Here is a 14,622-nt window from a genome sequence, read left to right as displayed (position 1 = left end):
TGCTGCCCACCCAGACCCTGGCCCCCTCCCGTAGCTGCCAGCACCGGGAACGCCAGCAACTCCCGCAGGGATATTTCATGCTTTCTACTACTCCAGCCAGGACTGCTCCTTCAGCCCTCAACACCGCAAAACATTGACGAGCTGGAAAAGGAATCATCCACCAGTTTGGAACTGGAGGACGGCAACAACAAAACCGAAAAACCGAGCCCAACTTTCAGCTGCCGAGGCAAGTGCGGCGCTGAGCCGCGTAGAAGCGCCGCAGGGGGGATGCGGAGGCTGTCGCCTCCCCCCCTTCCCGCAGGCAGAGCCCGCCGGGCAGGCCACGCACGCACGCACAGCGCCGAACTAGGCTTGAGCTTTCCTTCCCCTACAGAAGCCAAAAATTGGATTCCAGGGTGAGAAAACAGGGGTACAGGCATCCCTGGGCAGCCGCCCCGCCGTCGTGAGCATCCCCCCACGCCGAGCGGCACCAGGAGGGCTTTCATAAGGGATACACTGGGTGAAACCTTTGCTTTCTATAGGAGGCTGACCGAATCTGCAGGCATATTACGTGCAAATTGTCTGGTTAGAATAATAAATAGCAGGTTCGCTTTATAATGCCAGATGCGCACAACGCGTTCATTTGTGATCCAAGCCTCCGATTTAAAGGAGAAAGAAAGGATCCTCGCCTGCCTGGAGATAAACTTAAGTAAATAATGTTTGCCATCAACTCCAAATGAAGAATGACAGTTAAATTTTATAATCATCTTCACAGCTCCAGGACTTACTTTATATTTTCTCAGGCTCATGACCCAGGGGTTGTCATAGCAACTAGGAAATCCTACCTTATCAGCCTCTTACATTTACATTCCTTACGGCTGCTTCCCTTTATGAATTAAATCCATCACGGTCTTCTATTCTCCAAATAAGAAGTTCTTAGGATTATCTCGCAGAAACAAGGATCAAATGCTTTGATTGAAACACTATGCAAAAGCTAATTCACTGGTGGTTTTCTTTAAGGGAAGATTGACTGTGCTACAAATAAATGGCTCCCATCCAAGTTTGCAGTTGGCAGCCTTCTCGCCAAAAAAAGTTGGTAAAGCAAACACGGATTTTGCAGTATGTTCATGGTGGTCAAAAACATTGCTACATCTGGACAGCAAGAGCAGCATCTGCCCGGCTGAGAGGTCTGCAGGTCAAGAGCTTCCACAGGGACCGATAAGGTGACCCTAAGCACGAGTTTGCGTGCAACGATAATTAGGCTGTTATAACCGACAGTGCAATTACACATAAGCAAATCACCCCTTTTGCAGCCAGGGCTACAGCCGGAGGGAGCAGAGGCTGAGTCCGAACAGCGTCACCACGGGGCAGGCAGGGCTGGAGCTGGGGAAAGCTTTGCTGTGCACACAGATGAGCGAAGAAGCTGTGAAAAAGGGTAAATCCTGCACGTGTCCCTGCTCTTTGTCGCCTTTAATATATAAAACCTCAGCTGCAGAGTTACCTAAGCAGACCTTCCAATTCAGCTTGTTATCTCCTGTACCTTGACAGGTTTATGTAGATTAAAAAAAAAATAAAAGTTGGGGAATTATACAGCTGCTTTCTCAAGCATGAGGAAGATGAATCCCTGAAATGCAATTAGTTGCCAGGCGGTCCAGCCCCAGGCTCAGCACCCCATCAGCCAGGTAAGCAGACGCATGCCTGGCCCCTGCTCAGAGGTGACCCAACCTCTGTGTTTTAACACACAGAAAGCAACACAAATCCAGTGCTCCAGAGACAGAAAGCAAAAGAAACCACCAAATAAACAGATGTCCATCAAGCACAGGAATGAATTTCAGACGTTTACCAGAGCCCCTACATTCAAGCACCACGCGTCAAGGAACACAGATCTCGTCGCGCACATATGCTGGCTTACGGATGCCAAGCCAGCCAGCCTGGGTATCTGTTTAGTTGCGCTAAACACGCAACCGAGTACAGCACTTGTGTTCAAAGACAAGACGTCATTAGGAAACAGCAGAAAGTCTCATTATGCAGATTGGGGGGGAGGAGGGGGAGATCATTTAATTGTCTAAATTTGATTCTTCTGCAGTCGATGGTCCCAGAGTCAGAGCATAGTTAAGTATTCAGAGTGGCAGCAACAACAATGCTCATCTCTGTCCTAAACAATACGGAAATAAAATAAACTTTAATTCCCAGAATGTTTTCTGCAGGAGTCTTTTGATTAACAGAACTCTTATAAACTGTAATGAATTTCATAAAGGCAACTCTACAGTTACAGACCTACAGGCATCAAGAGTTTAATTTAGTTAATGTACTTTTTATTCATTATTGGTCCTCCACAAGAAGCTGATCACCAACTTGCAGAGTGCATTGCTTAATTATCCATGCTGCACTTCTTAAAATGAGAACTATTTAAGCTGTCTGTCAATACGGCACGCAGGGCAGCGGCTGTGATCGATTGATGCAGTGAGAGCAATGCAGCTGGAATGCCAAAGACCGGCAGCAGCACCACACTGTTGCACTGAAAGACTTGGGGAGTATGTGTGAAGCAAAACAATCGGGAACTCCTCTCAAAGACTTGAAACTCTTTCCAATACCATTTCCTGCATTTACAGATGGGGAGCAGACTCCAGAACTCCTCTTGCATGCACCATGCATCTTAGCCGCTGTGCAAACAGCTCCTGAACATCTTGTCTGGGCAGCTTCAAGCCCAAAGTCAGTATGATTTTTGTTTTATCTTCTTCCTCCATACTGCTATAGGGAGGGCAACGGAGATGTGCATCCCAGTCCCCTGCTGGCTCCCTCGGTCCCCCAGGACACGTGCTGAAACCAGAACTGGTCCCTCAAGAGCGCCGTTGCCCTCTGCACACCTGGGAAAGCCGAGGTTTAGAACAGCGCACGACTGCACCAGCCCTGCCTCCAAGTCATCAACTCAATAAATGCGAACTTTGGTTCCCTTGACAAAGTGAATGCCGACAAAAGCTGCATTTGCAAGGGGAGAATGCCCTGGGAAACTCTAGGGCCAACCGAGGGTGCCGTTCTGCAGAGAGATCCCCCCCTCTCTGGACTGAAATCCTGCCCACTGACATCTTCATCAGCTGAAGGGTCTGGCCACCTTATCTTTCCCTTCCCCGTAACAGAGGCAACGCTGTGTTTCAGGTGGCTGAGGATCTGTGCACATGGAGCCACGTCTGCAGGGACGGCATGCAATAACCTGCCTCCGGTGCGAGACGAGGGTGACCTGGGCTGGAGGAGGCAGGGCCGGGACCTAGCGAGGCTCTGCTCGCTGGCTCCTGGGCACACAGGCAGAGCCGGCGGGGATCTGCCAGCGCCAGCCTTCCTCGGCGCGCCTTTACTGAAATATTCAAAATCGGCGGATCAATAATTCATTATATAATATAATAAAAGGTAATCTACTGTTTGAAGTCAAAGCTTAAACAAACTCCACTTCAGTTACAGCACTGTGAGGTCTTACAAATTTCAAGATGCTCAGTGCAACGGTGAAAGGCAGGAAGATGCGGTTGGAAGGGGACGGATTCGTCCCTGCTCTGAAACTTCCCAATCCCTGTTGGAATGGAAACCATGTACAGCTACGACCTAAGCCAGGAGCCCTTTGCAAAGGGACGTTAATTCAATATTAAGTAACATAAGTCAATATTCACGTTTCCCCTTTCATCCTTTCAGCCAGTATCAACTAATACGAATGGTAATGACATGTCACCCACGACCTCTTAAACACGCTCCTTATGTTAGTAGTTTAATGTTTATTCTCCCCTTCAAGCAGATGACTCAAGTTGAGTGAAAATTTACTTTGGGCAAAGGAATACCTACATGGCATTAGTGCAGTCCTCCACAAGAGCAGAGGCACGTTTAATGCCCCTTTTTAAGACGATATGCCAGGATCTGACAGAAACCAACACTTTGCTTTAACAGCCCAGGCTGGAACTCAGGCATGTAGAGCAGGAACACGGGGAGCTGATTTCAAGGGCATCGGACCAGCTTTGCCACCAGTTCCAGAGCGCTTGCCCAAAGTGTGTCAGAGCTGGAAATACAAAAGGTGTTGTAGCTACCTGACACTGAACTTCCAAACTTGTAAGAGGCAAACGTAGCCTGCGATTTCTCATGCTCCTCATCTGCCTTAAGCCTTTCAGGACTGCTTAAAAAGATAAGTACCTAAATAGAAAACATATCTGCATTCACAACACCTCACTGGCACAGTAAGTGCCAACTGTGAGATGCATGTGAAAGGCAAAATCAAGTATCCCTGCCTTCTCCAACATCCACCGAGCATCACGAATTCTTTTGCAAAGCCGGTAGCCACAATAGCAGCTTGTTCTTCGCCTAAAAGGCCACAACAGCACACAAGAAACCCTGCTGATACTTAAAAGGCACTGATCCAAGGTCAGCCAGGCTCAGCGCCAAGGCTCCAGCAATAAACCATCAGATCTGTTCTGAAGTGGGGAAAGTAAAAGACCTTTTAATTGTAGAGCTCTAGAAGTCTTTCATATTAATTTAACGTTCACCTTGAAAAGTGAGCTTTTTCAGACCCTCGACAGAGCGCGGAGGACGAGGGAGACCACCTTCAGGAAGGCAGAATGCTTTTCCCCAACGCTTAACTGCATGATAATCAAGATTATAACAGAAAGGCGACAAAAATCAACATCCCAAAGCCAGCCACCTGAAGCTCCTACAAGCCTGACCATGCCCTCAAACCCTGCCCCATCTGCTCCCACGTGTGGCATCAAATCTGCACCTGAGGATCTATAGGTGCTACAAAGATAGTTGCTGTGGGAGAGACGCCATTCATAAATTGAGTGAGAAAGTTCATTAAATGATAAAAATTCCAGCCATGCTACCAGGATGTAAATTGCATTCATACTCGGAGCTGACATCTTAAACAGTTTAATTTAGGTACAGCTCTTAGCAGCGTTGGGTGTCTGCAACAGAAACAGATGCCTTGAATCATTTCAAAGTATGCTCCTGTCAGAAATGTCCTTTCTGACACCAAAATCAATTTCCTTCTCCTTTACTAACTACTTTTCCAAAAATAGATCGGGAAAAAGTTGCCTCAATTTTATCCTTTGTGAGTGGTGCAAAACGTGCTTTTAAGCTTTAAGGAAGAAGATGGTAGCGTGCAACACATGCAACTGCGGTAATTAGTACTGTTTTGATAGAGCAACTGGCAATAAGAATGAACCTGATCCATCTTCATTATGGAGATCTATAAAACCTTTGACAAGCCTCGTATAAAAGGCAGACAGGCTGCTTCCTCGCATTTACACCGGCGCTTCTGCACAGGACGGCACGAACCACGGCAGCTCTGAAAAAAGCACCGGCAGAGCGCAGCCCCGCGAGCCCTGCCCTGCCTCTCCCCCTCCCCACACGCTTCACAGAGCGTGTTTTTGAGCAAACAGAACGTACAGGACCCGAATTATTTCACGCTGATGGTCAAACAAATGCCTCAGCAGTGGCAAAGACTTTGCTGTGCATATTTAAGCAGATTGTGCCTTTTCAGTACGTGTGCAAATGCAATTAAAACAAAAGGCATAGCTACCTAGCCATGCCGTTGGTAAAAACACCCATCAGGTAACATCCTTCGATCTCTAAAACGACACAGCAACAAACAATGTTTCCTCGTTCAGCAACAAGACTGCTTTTAACGTGGAAGCCCTGTCCTGCCCAGACTGCTGTGGAGTAAAGGAATTGGAAGAAGTGCTGCTTTTCCTCCTACAGTAACAATCTTTAAGGTTTTCCCAACCTAAATGACATCTCTGTGAAATGCAGAATGGCACACTCGATGCAGTTTGGTTTCCAACTGGTACCCGGGACCTCACCCGCCAGGCCAAGCATCCCCCCTTGCAGCTCGGCTTTGTTAGATCCGCGATCCGCCCCGCTCCCACCTCTCCCACCAGCTCCCTCACCGTTGCTCCCACCAGGAGAAGGCAACGATCCCCATGTCCTGGGTGGAAGCACTGTAACAGCTATCCATAAAGAAGCATCATCTGGGAACCTGGCTTTCTTGTGGCTAACATGACACTGAAACGCTGGAAGAGTGACCTGGTCCCCGGAATTCTTGGGAAAGCCACTCCCACTGTAGGGAAAATAAGACTCCCCAACCCCAGTCCTTCTCTCAGCCAGAAAATCTGCTCCTGAGCCCCACAAAGAGCCAAGAATAATAAATAACAGGGCACTGGGTCACACAGAAAACATGGAAGGTTCCTGAAAACAACTTGCCTAGTAATGCCAGCGTTGGCATCATTGCTGTACTGCCTTCAGCAGAGCCCCTGGCGATCCTCAGCCCACAGACAACGTGCCTATTGCTGGCTGCCTCATCCAGAGCTTTAAAAGGCTTGGGTAGCTTAACTTTTGCCCCTGAACACATAAATATATTTTCAAGACTGCTTACCTACAAACACCCCATGCCAGACTTCACGGTCAACAACTACGTGTACACTAAAACATGCAAACATGTAAACGTTTTCCACGTTTGTTTTTTTTTTTTTAATCCTGTACAACAGAAGAACCTGTAATGGCTTGTGTTCTCAAAGGAAAACCCAATGCAGAAAAGCAAGCTTGAAACAAGCTACAAAAATATAGCCCGAAAAAGCTCATATTCCTGAAAAATGGATTCCGAGGTTCACAGCTGAACCATGAATCAGCTGGGTAAGGGCATCTGCATATCAAATTAACGTGGTTGGAGAAAAAAAGGGGCCTTCAGCAGCCATAAGCAATAGCGTTCACCATCATATTTTAAGTTTATTTTTCCTTGTCTGACCAGTTCCCATAGGGCAGAAGGCTAATGATGGCACTTCATCACAAGCAGCAGCGGGTATTTACATCCATCCTGCGAGCGTGACAGCTGTGTCACCGAGTCCCCAACCATCTCCACCACCCAAACCAATTGTCTGGTGCGAAGCTGCAGGATGGAGTGCCCTGCAGTCATTATTCACCAAGCACTTTCATTAACAAACTGCCCTTAATTACAGCGGTAATTGCAAAATTATTTTATAGCAGCAATTATTCTTCTCAGCCCAATCCAGGCTAGTTAAGTGGGACATTGTCTCTGAAAATGGCATCAAGCCAACTCATCTACAGCCACGAACGTGCATTGTGTTGCACAGCTCCGAGACGGTGCAGCTGGAGCAGCAGCCGGGGGAAGCTCCCCACGGACACCAGGGATCCAGCGCCAGCGGGGGACCGCGTCCTGCCTCAGGCGACCACCCCGTGACCAGCGGTAACGGGAAACTGCTCGTTAAGCGAACCAAAAGGTCAAGCAGGGACAAAGGTCCTTCAAAAACCGAACGCCGTGCTTTCTTGCCTAACTGTTGATTTTTCAAAGTTCAGATCTGAAGTACGATCCTGGATCTTGGGGTTTTGACAGACTGAGACAAACGGGTGATTTTCCCCGCAAAGACTACAGCTATGTTAAAAACTTCTCATAGATCATCCTTATAACAACTCTACAGCCAGTAAGTGAATCTATTTCATTTTGATCATTTCAAATACTCCATTAATGAGAAAAATTGAGGCGTATTAGTCAGCGATCTAAAATACTGTGCAAGTTCAGTGCCAGGCTGCGAGCGATTCACATCTCTGACTGTGCCAGGGGCAAGAAAGGGGAAGGTTCTGACACGCCAGCGGGAGAAGCTGCAAGTCAAGTCCATTGCCTGGCACTCTGCTCCAAGAGCCACAGACTGGCCAGATTTGCTCAATTAATTCCACGCTCTTACTTGCTTCTGCTGCTTTCTAACATCCTCTGGATTAAACATGGTAGTTGCAAGTGAGAAACACCGGAATGTAGAAAATGTCACACAAAGTTCTCGTGTAGTCAGCGGGGGAAGGAATCAAACAGCAAATGAACCTGCCATGAATTTGGCAGCTTTTGGTTTCCCGAGTCCGAGTGCCTACACGCAAACCCGTGTTACAACGCATATTTAATGTCTGACCCTGCTTCATGCACGCAAATACTGGAATGACACAAGCTCTGATGGTTTGGTCGTGCCGGATCCGCAGAGCGGCAGCTGGCCGTTGGTGTGTGTCCCCTGGCCGCTGCGCTCCTCTGCCTCTCCTCGCTGCGCTGGGAACAACGCAGTCTCGTCAGACCAGTAATTCCTACAGCAAGACCTTTCTAAACAGTGAAAGCTGGGGTATTTTATTTTTTTTTTTAATCTGTACCGTTGTGGAAATTCTAGAGTCGTTTATTTGTCAATTTTATTAGAAGAATGCACCAAAGACTCACCTCCGCCCAGGGCAGTTAATAGAACAAGAATATTTCCCTGCAGAATTTCCTACTCAAACATTGCTGAGGAACGTGAAGGGGAAGCAGGTGACTCCACTCTCGCATACGGGCAGCTGGGCCGTACAAGGTAGCAGTTTGTCCAGCATCGCCCAAACACCTTGGCCAAACAGGACCAACACATTGGCACCCACTCCATGAAACACTGCAGAAAGTGCAGAGGCGCAGATGCCAGTTAATAGCACAACCGATGACAGACACCTAGCCGCAGACACATGTTCTCCGAGATCTCAGATATTTCAAGTTACAATACGCTTACGACCGTGGTGTTCCTGCACTTTCAGTCAAACCAGAGACATTCAATAATCACCCAGAAAAGCACCATCTGTTATGCCTTATTGCTTAATTAAACTAAAATACAGAACTCCTTAATTCTCACAGCTCATAAAGATAAAGGTCATCACACAGCTTTAGTGTCAGGTAGCCTGTACATAAAATGCGGAGGTTGGAATTTCTTTCACCCAGACATCACTCAAACACGGCGCCGTCCCCCCGACATGCAGAAACGTGACTCCAGCAGCGCAACGCCGGATCGATGGCGTGACTTTTGGACTGGCAGCTGGAGCGAGCAGACTGTAAAGCTCAAGACATTGTCCGCTCCCCCGGCATGTGTGTGCTGCCAGCGAGCCTCGACACAGCCATGGTGGGCATCCCGCCTCTGCCGGTCTCTCTCAGGCTCCGAGCACCTGGCAAACACCGGTCCAAAGACCTGGAACATCAGGACCAAAGGCCGTGCCTGTCCACAATATCCTGACAAAAAGCTTTTCCCCAGGCTACCCAGCTGGTTGTCACCCCATCGATTTGCATGCGACTGCAACTCCGACATTTGGAAGTTGCCCAATGCTCCAGTACACTACACCCTACAAGCCCTCCGTATGGGGCCATCCCCAACAGAGAACTGTTATATTGAAAAGTTATCCTGGTGTTCCTGTTGGAACAACTTATGTGCACCCCAACAGGAGTGACTGGTCCGAGACAGCGGTGGAGGCGGGTGGAAACTAAGCGGAGCTGCTCAGTTTTGGAAATGAAGCAGGAACCAAGAGGTTCCCTGCAGAGAAGGCAGAGGAGTCATCTGCCCTTTGTTACCTTTCTCTTCTGCATTCACATGCAGAGGAAAGGGAAACATAACTGTAAATACGGAACATGATGGAACCGGCACAACTTAACCTGACCTGAGCCTGACCAGCACCAGCACCTCACCTCGCCCAGTTCAGCTTCCCCAGCGCTGGCTCCAGGACAGACAGGGCCTTCCCATGTGTCCCGTCAGTAATCTATAAGGGATTTCCAAGCACTTTTGCTCCTCTGAAGCCCCTGCCTGGTGTGACAGATGTGAACAATCGACCCCAGTCCACTTTTCCCTTGCACGGGCAGCAGACTGAGCCTGCTCCTGTGCCACTCACCTGCCAACTGCTCCAGCCGGACCACGCTCAACACCCCACCTTCCCCAAAGCCGCTCTTTCCCCAAACCCTCCAGCACCACAACTGTTCCCCTAAGAGCTATGTGCTTTGCCTTTCAGCCACGAACCCCAGCAGAAGCCTCACTCATGCCAGCCAAAATTCAATTACTAGCTTGTCACTTTCGCATGTTTTCTTTTCGAGGCTTGGGTTACAAGAAAAGGTGAATTAAAACCTGTCTAATGGGTAAGAAGTCTTCAGACCGCTGTGGCACCTTTCAGGAGCACGTCCAAGTCCTTTACGCAGCAATGGAGACTGATGAGATGCTTTACGGAGCTCCTCTGAAAGATGAGGACTAACAGACAGTATCGTGTGATTACAGAGTTGTTGGTGTGTTTTTTTTTCTTGCTTTCTGCTTCCTGTAGGTGGAGGCAAACTCCTTGCTGAAAAGAGGAGGATGTACAGAAAACAGAGCTGAAAGGTACCTGCAGCAGCTGCCAGGGAAGTGCCAGCGCATCCTTCTTGCACTGACGGCTTCTCCTGAAGGAGAGCACCTCGCTGGGGCCGCGGCCACACCGTGCCAGCTCTGCAGCAAGACCCCAGCGCAGGAGCTCGCCCCAGCCCCACGCACGATGATTAACAGACCCCAACGAGGCGGTTACCCAAAGCGCTCGCTGCAGAAGACCTCACGTGGTGTTTCAACCTCATAAGCCCGTGGATCATCATGGCATCTGGGCAGATGCTGTTTACCCACTCACGCCGTGGCCAGTACCATTCTGCCTCCCTGAGCACTGCCATCCCGTTCAGGGCGTCCTGCCCTTGCTCCCACGGCACCTGGCACAGACGGGCTCTCGGCAGCACAGACGTCCCATCCACCAGCCCCATCCTCTGCCCAGGCAGAGCTGCAGCACCCGGGGACCACGGACTGATGCTTAACAGACAAGGCTCTGAAGCATGGGTATTGCCAAATCCCTGACGCTGAAGGCCTCTTTCCCCTTAAAACCATTAAGATGGCTGTGAGCACAACTACAGCACTCTAATGAGCTGCCTAACCTTGCCCCTCTTCTCCACCCAGGCTTTAAAATTTAAAGCTCCAGCTAGCTCAACATGAATAGATGAGCAAGAACATCACACTGCTCTCAGTGTAGGTGCAGTGCTTTATATCTTCATTAATATTTCAGTTTCTCCCATCTCCTCCTCCTCCTCCTCCTGCAACTGCCCTCATTTTATTTATATCTGCAGGATACCACTCTTAATTCTTCAGAGTTCTTGTTTGCTTGGAAAAACACTCCCCGTCATGGGAGTGCACACTCTCGATGAAGCAAGCCCTCCCCCTTGAACTGGGGTAAGCTGCACTAATTGCTCCCCACCCCGTTAAGAGGTGCACTACAGATCAGCACAGCATTTGGGCTCGCACACTCCTTCAGCCTCAGCCACCCGGGCTGGTGCATCGCCCCGAATTTCGGGGAGGAATTGCTTCCCTCCCGGCGCTGCCTCCGTTTTCCAGCATGGGGAAGACTCCTGCCCCAAAACCAGTGGGACCAACACAGCATCGGTGCCTCAGCAGGTATCCTCACGTTACATTTGAGGTGCAGGACACCAATATGCCTGTTGAGCGCAGGTCATCCAAGTGAAACCAAGGAAAGGCATCTGTGTTACCAGTCAGTACACCGAGGCACGCCGGGCAGGCTGAGCAACGGAGGCTTCCTGGGCCCCGTGGTCAGTCAATACTCTTCTGACTGGATTATGAAGAAAATTAAATTATACAAATATTTCACTAAATATCTTCTTAAGCCCATTAATATTAATATCAATTCCGCCTCTTCTGTGCTTGGCATTTAAAAATCCATTTTAAAATCTCAAACTAATTTAAGATTTACATCTAGAATACAAATTAGCAAGATTCCCGGCTCTCTATTTTGCCTGGCACCCGTATCTGCCCAGTTAGTCTTAGATGTCACTCAGTGACACCCAAAGAAGATGAATATTCAAAGCATGCTCTTGCCTGCAAATGTTTTACAGCTTTCTGGCCACTGAATTTGTTTAAAGCTGCAATTATACTGAACAAACAGTCCCTAGAAGACCAAAGTATTCTATTCATTTGCACGTCACCACCTAACTAGCACAGTGATATGGTTTCTAATTAATATTCAGAATTCCGTACTGAAGAAAATAAATGGTGTTATGCACGGGTGTGGATGTGTTGGCGTTGCTGTGTGTGTTAGATAGAACCTTTACGGGATACATTACGAGATGCAGACTACCTGGCTTCCACGCGACAGCCTTTCCTTTTTTCTCCTCCTCTACTGAACTACCTCCGATTTACACACATTTATTTTAGTTATTCCAAGAGCCACTTTTCCTGCAGCCATCTCACAAGACACACAGCTTATTTTTGTGATGGTAACCATCCAGAACCACAGGGGGAAATAAATAGGAAGTAAGGAAGTAAGGAAGTAAGGAAGTAAGGAAGTAAGGAAGTAAGGAAGTAAGGAAGTAAGGAAGTAAGGAAGTAAGGAAGTAAGGAAGTAAGGAAGTAAGGAAGTAAGGAAGTAAGGAAGTAAGGAAGTAAGGAAGTAAGGAAGTAAGGAAGTAAGGAAGTAAGGAAGTAAGGAAGTAAGGAAGTAAGGAAGTAAGGAAGTAAGGAAGTAAGGAAGTAAGGAAGTAAGGAAGTAAGGAAGTAAGGAAGTAAGGAAGTAAGGAAGTAAGGAAGTAAGGAAGTAAGGAAGTAAGGAAGTAAGGAAGTAAGGAAGTAAGGAAGTAAGGAAGTAAGGAAGTAAGGAAGTAAGGAAGTAAGGAAGTAAGGAAGTAAGGAAGTAAGGAAGTAAGGAAGTAAGGAAGTAAGGAAGTAAGGAAGTAAGGAAGTAAGGAAGTAAGGAAGTAAGGAAGTAAGGAAATGAATAAAATAAATAAATACATAAATACCTTTTTTGAACAGCTATCCAACAAATGAAAGAAGAACAGTAAATTAGTACCGTTTAAAAACCCGGTAGATCAAGAACGACAACTGGAAGAGCCTTCTCACGCTCTCCGACCTCTGTTTGCCTTCCCAGATCCCCCTCCCAGTCTCCCTTGGAAAAAGGGTCGGTCAGTATTCCCTGGCTGGAGCTATTAAAATATTTCCAGGTAATGTAATTTCCTTTCTGGTTTTTAAGTAGTTCTGGCACACTGTGTCATTCTGCCGCTCTCCCGCACACACAGCACCCCCCCAACACCTCACAGAGGACTAACGAGCTGCTCCCCCCGCTCCCCTCTTTATTTACAGAGCCTTTATTAGCGAGTTGAGCGCCAATCTCCACAGCACCTCGCGGGCTCTTTCCTCCAGGTATCATAAATTCTGATTTAGTATTATGCCAACCTGCGTGCCAGTCTTTGTAATAAGATCCAGTCTCTAGCCAATTTGGAGTATTATGGGATAAACCCACCAAGTTTTACTTGAGTTTAGATATGCCATCACTTGGGAAGCATCACTTATGATCGAAGAACTTACGTTTTACGTGTTTTCTGAATGTGACGCCTGCACAGACAGAGGAGGGGACTGCGGGGAGGGCACTCATCCGTTACAGAGACCATGCGTTTATCATGTCTTTGCACAGGAAGGGAGTCTGTACTGGATTACAGCTGAGGGATGCTCAGGATCGATCCAGACAGCATGATGGCAGCCCCCGGCAGATGCTGCAGCCCCACTTGTTGGGAACAGCACAGGGGACCCCCGCAGGTACCTCGCCTGCCCAGGCCTGGGGGTACCGGCATCACAGCACTGGCTGAGCCGCCCCTCAGACCTCGGCCCCGTCACGCCGTATTTCAGATTCAGCTTCTCCCTCCACTACTCAGGAAACCGCGTGCAGCTCTGGTGCTCAGGCTTCCTCCCTTTTATCTCCGATGACTCACGAGCTCCTATCAAAATATTTTCTTTATAGCTGGCAAAATCCAAAGCCGAATTTCCCTTCCCTCTTACAAACAAAAGTATAAGCACTGTAGTCGGGGAGCTACGAGTGTCAGTTCTGCATTTCAACAGAGTCACTCCATTTCGCCAACTGAAAGGATCATACCATGTACTTTGAAGGGCAATACCCAATTAACATTGTGCTAAATAACACTTCATTTCATGCAGAAAAAAGCACACATCAGCAAACCCCACGGACCTCACACCGGTGTTGCCTGACTTAAATCAAGCCAGAAGAATACAAACAGCGATACCATGGGAAGAAGCTGGACCGGTACCCTCACCTCTGTGCTGACCACATCCACTAGAACCTTGGCAAAAGAGGAAAGGAGCCAGCCTGGGGAGCATGGAGCCAGCCAGGATTCAGGGAAGGGGGTTATTCCCACCACCACAGCTGGCAACACTTAAGGCATTGCTCTACACCGACTCATTTCGGTTTCTGAATGTCCTCTCTGCTGCTTCTATCTGGATCAGCCAAGGAAGGCTCAGCTCTTTGTGTGGCTTGTGCTTTAAACCAAACACCATTATCCTTAGCAGACACGTGGCTAAAAAAAGATATTGCTTGAAAAGATACTCAAATAACATTCTGCTATTTGCTTTATCTAACCAGGCATCCCCACGGCCCGCCTGCGCCAGCGCACACCTTGCCCCAGAGCCGCCTTGCGAGTGCTACCAAAGCCGACGCCTCAAGGTGGGCACAGCACGATGCCCAGCGCGGGGACCATCCATCCCCACGGCTCCCTGCTCCACCAGCCCATCCGCCCCGCCAGGGCCATGCTGGGGGACCGACCCCTCTCCACTGCACCCACCAGAGATCCTGCAGCTTCATCCGCAGCGAGCTCACACGGCAATAAAAAAAAAAAAGGAAAGGCAATAAAAAAAAAAAGGCAATCTTTAGCTCTTGGATGATTTGCTCCTCCTATCTTAAGCCCACAGCAACAAAAAGCTGCTGACAAAGTTTGTCCGCCGAGTTTCACTTTACAGCACCAACAACATCAGAAACAAATTC

General features: G+C 48.4%; 1 protein-coding gene across 10 annotated transcripts in view; it reads right to left on the bottom strand.

Annotated features, from left to right (window-relative positions):
• CADM1 (cell adhesion molecule 1) overlaps positions 1-14,622 on the bottom strand; it is a 170,357-nt gene that overhangs the window by 83,120 nt on the left and 72,615 nt on the right. The window lies entirely within an intron of this gene.

Source organism: Falco peregrinus, chromosome 15 (genome assembly GCF_023634155.1).
Source record: "Falco peregrinus isolate bFalPer1 chromosome 15, bFalPer1.pri, whole genome shotgun sequence".
In the NCBI taxonomy this organism is placed as follows: Eukaryota; Metazoa; Chordata; class Aves; order Falconiformes; family Falconidae; genus Falco; species Falco peregrinus.
This window is presented reverse-complemented; position numbering and strand designations above follow the sequence as displayed.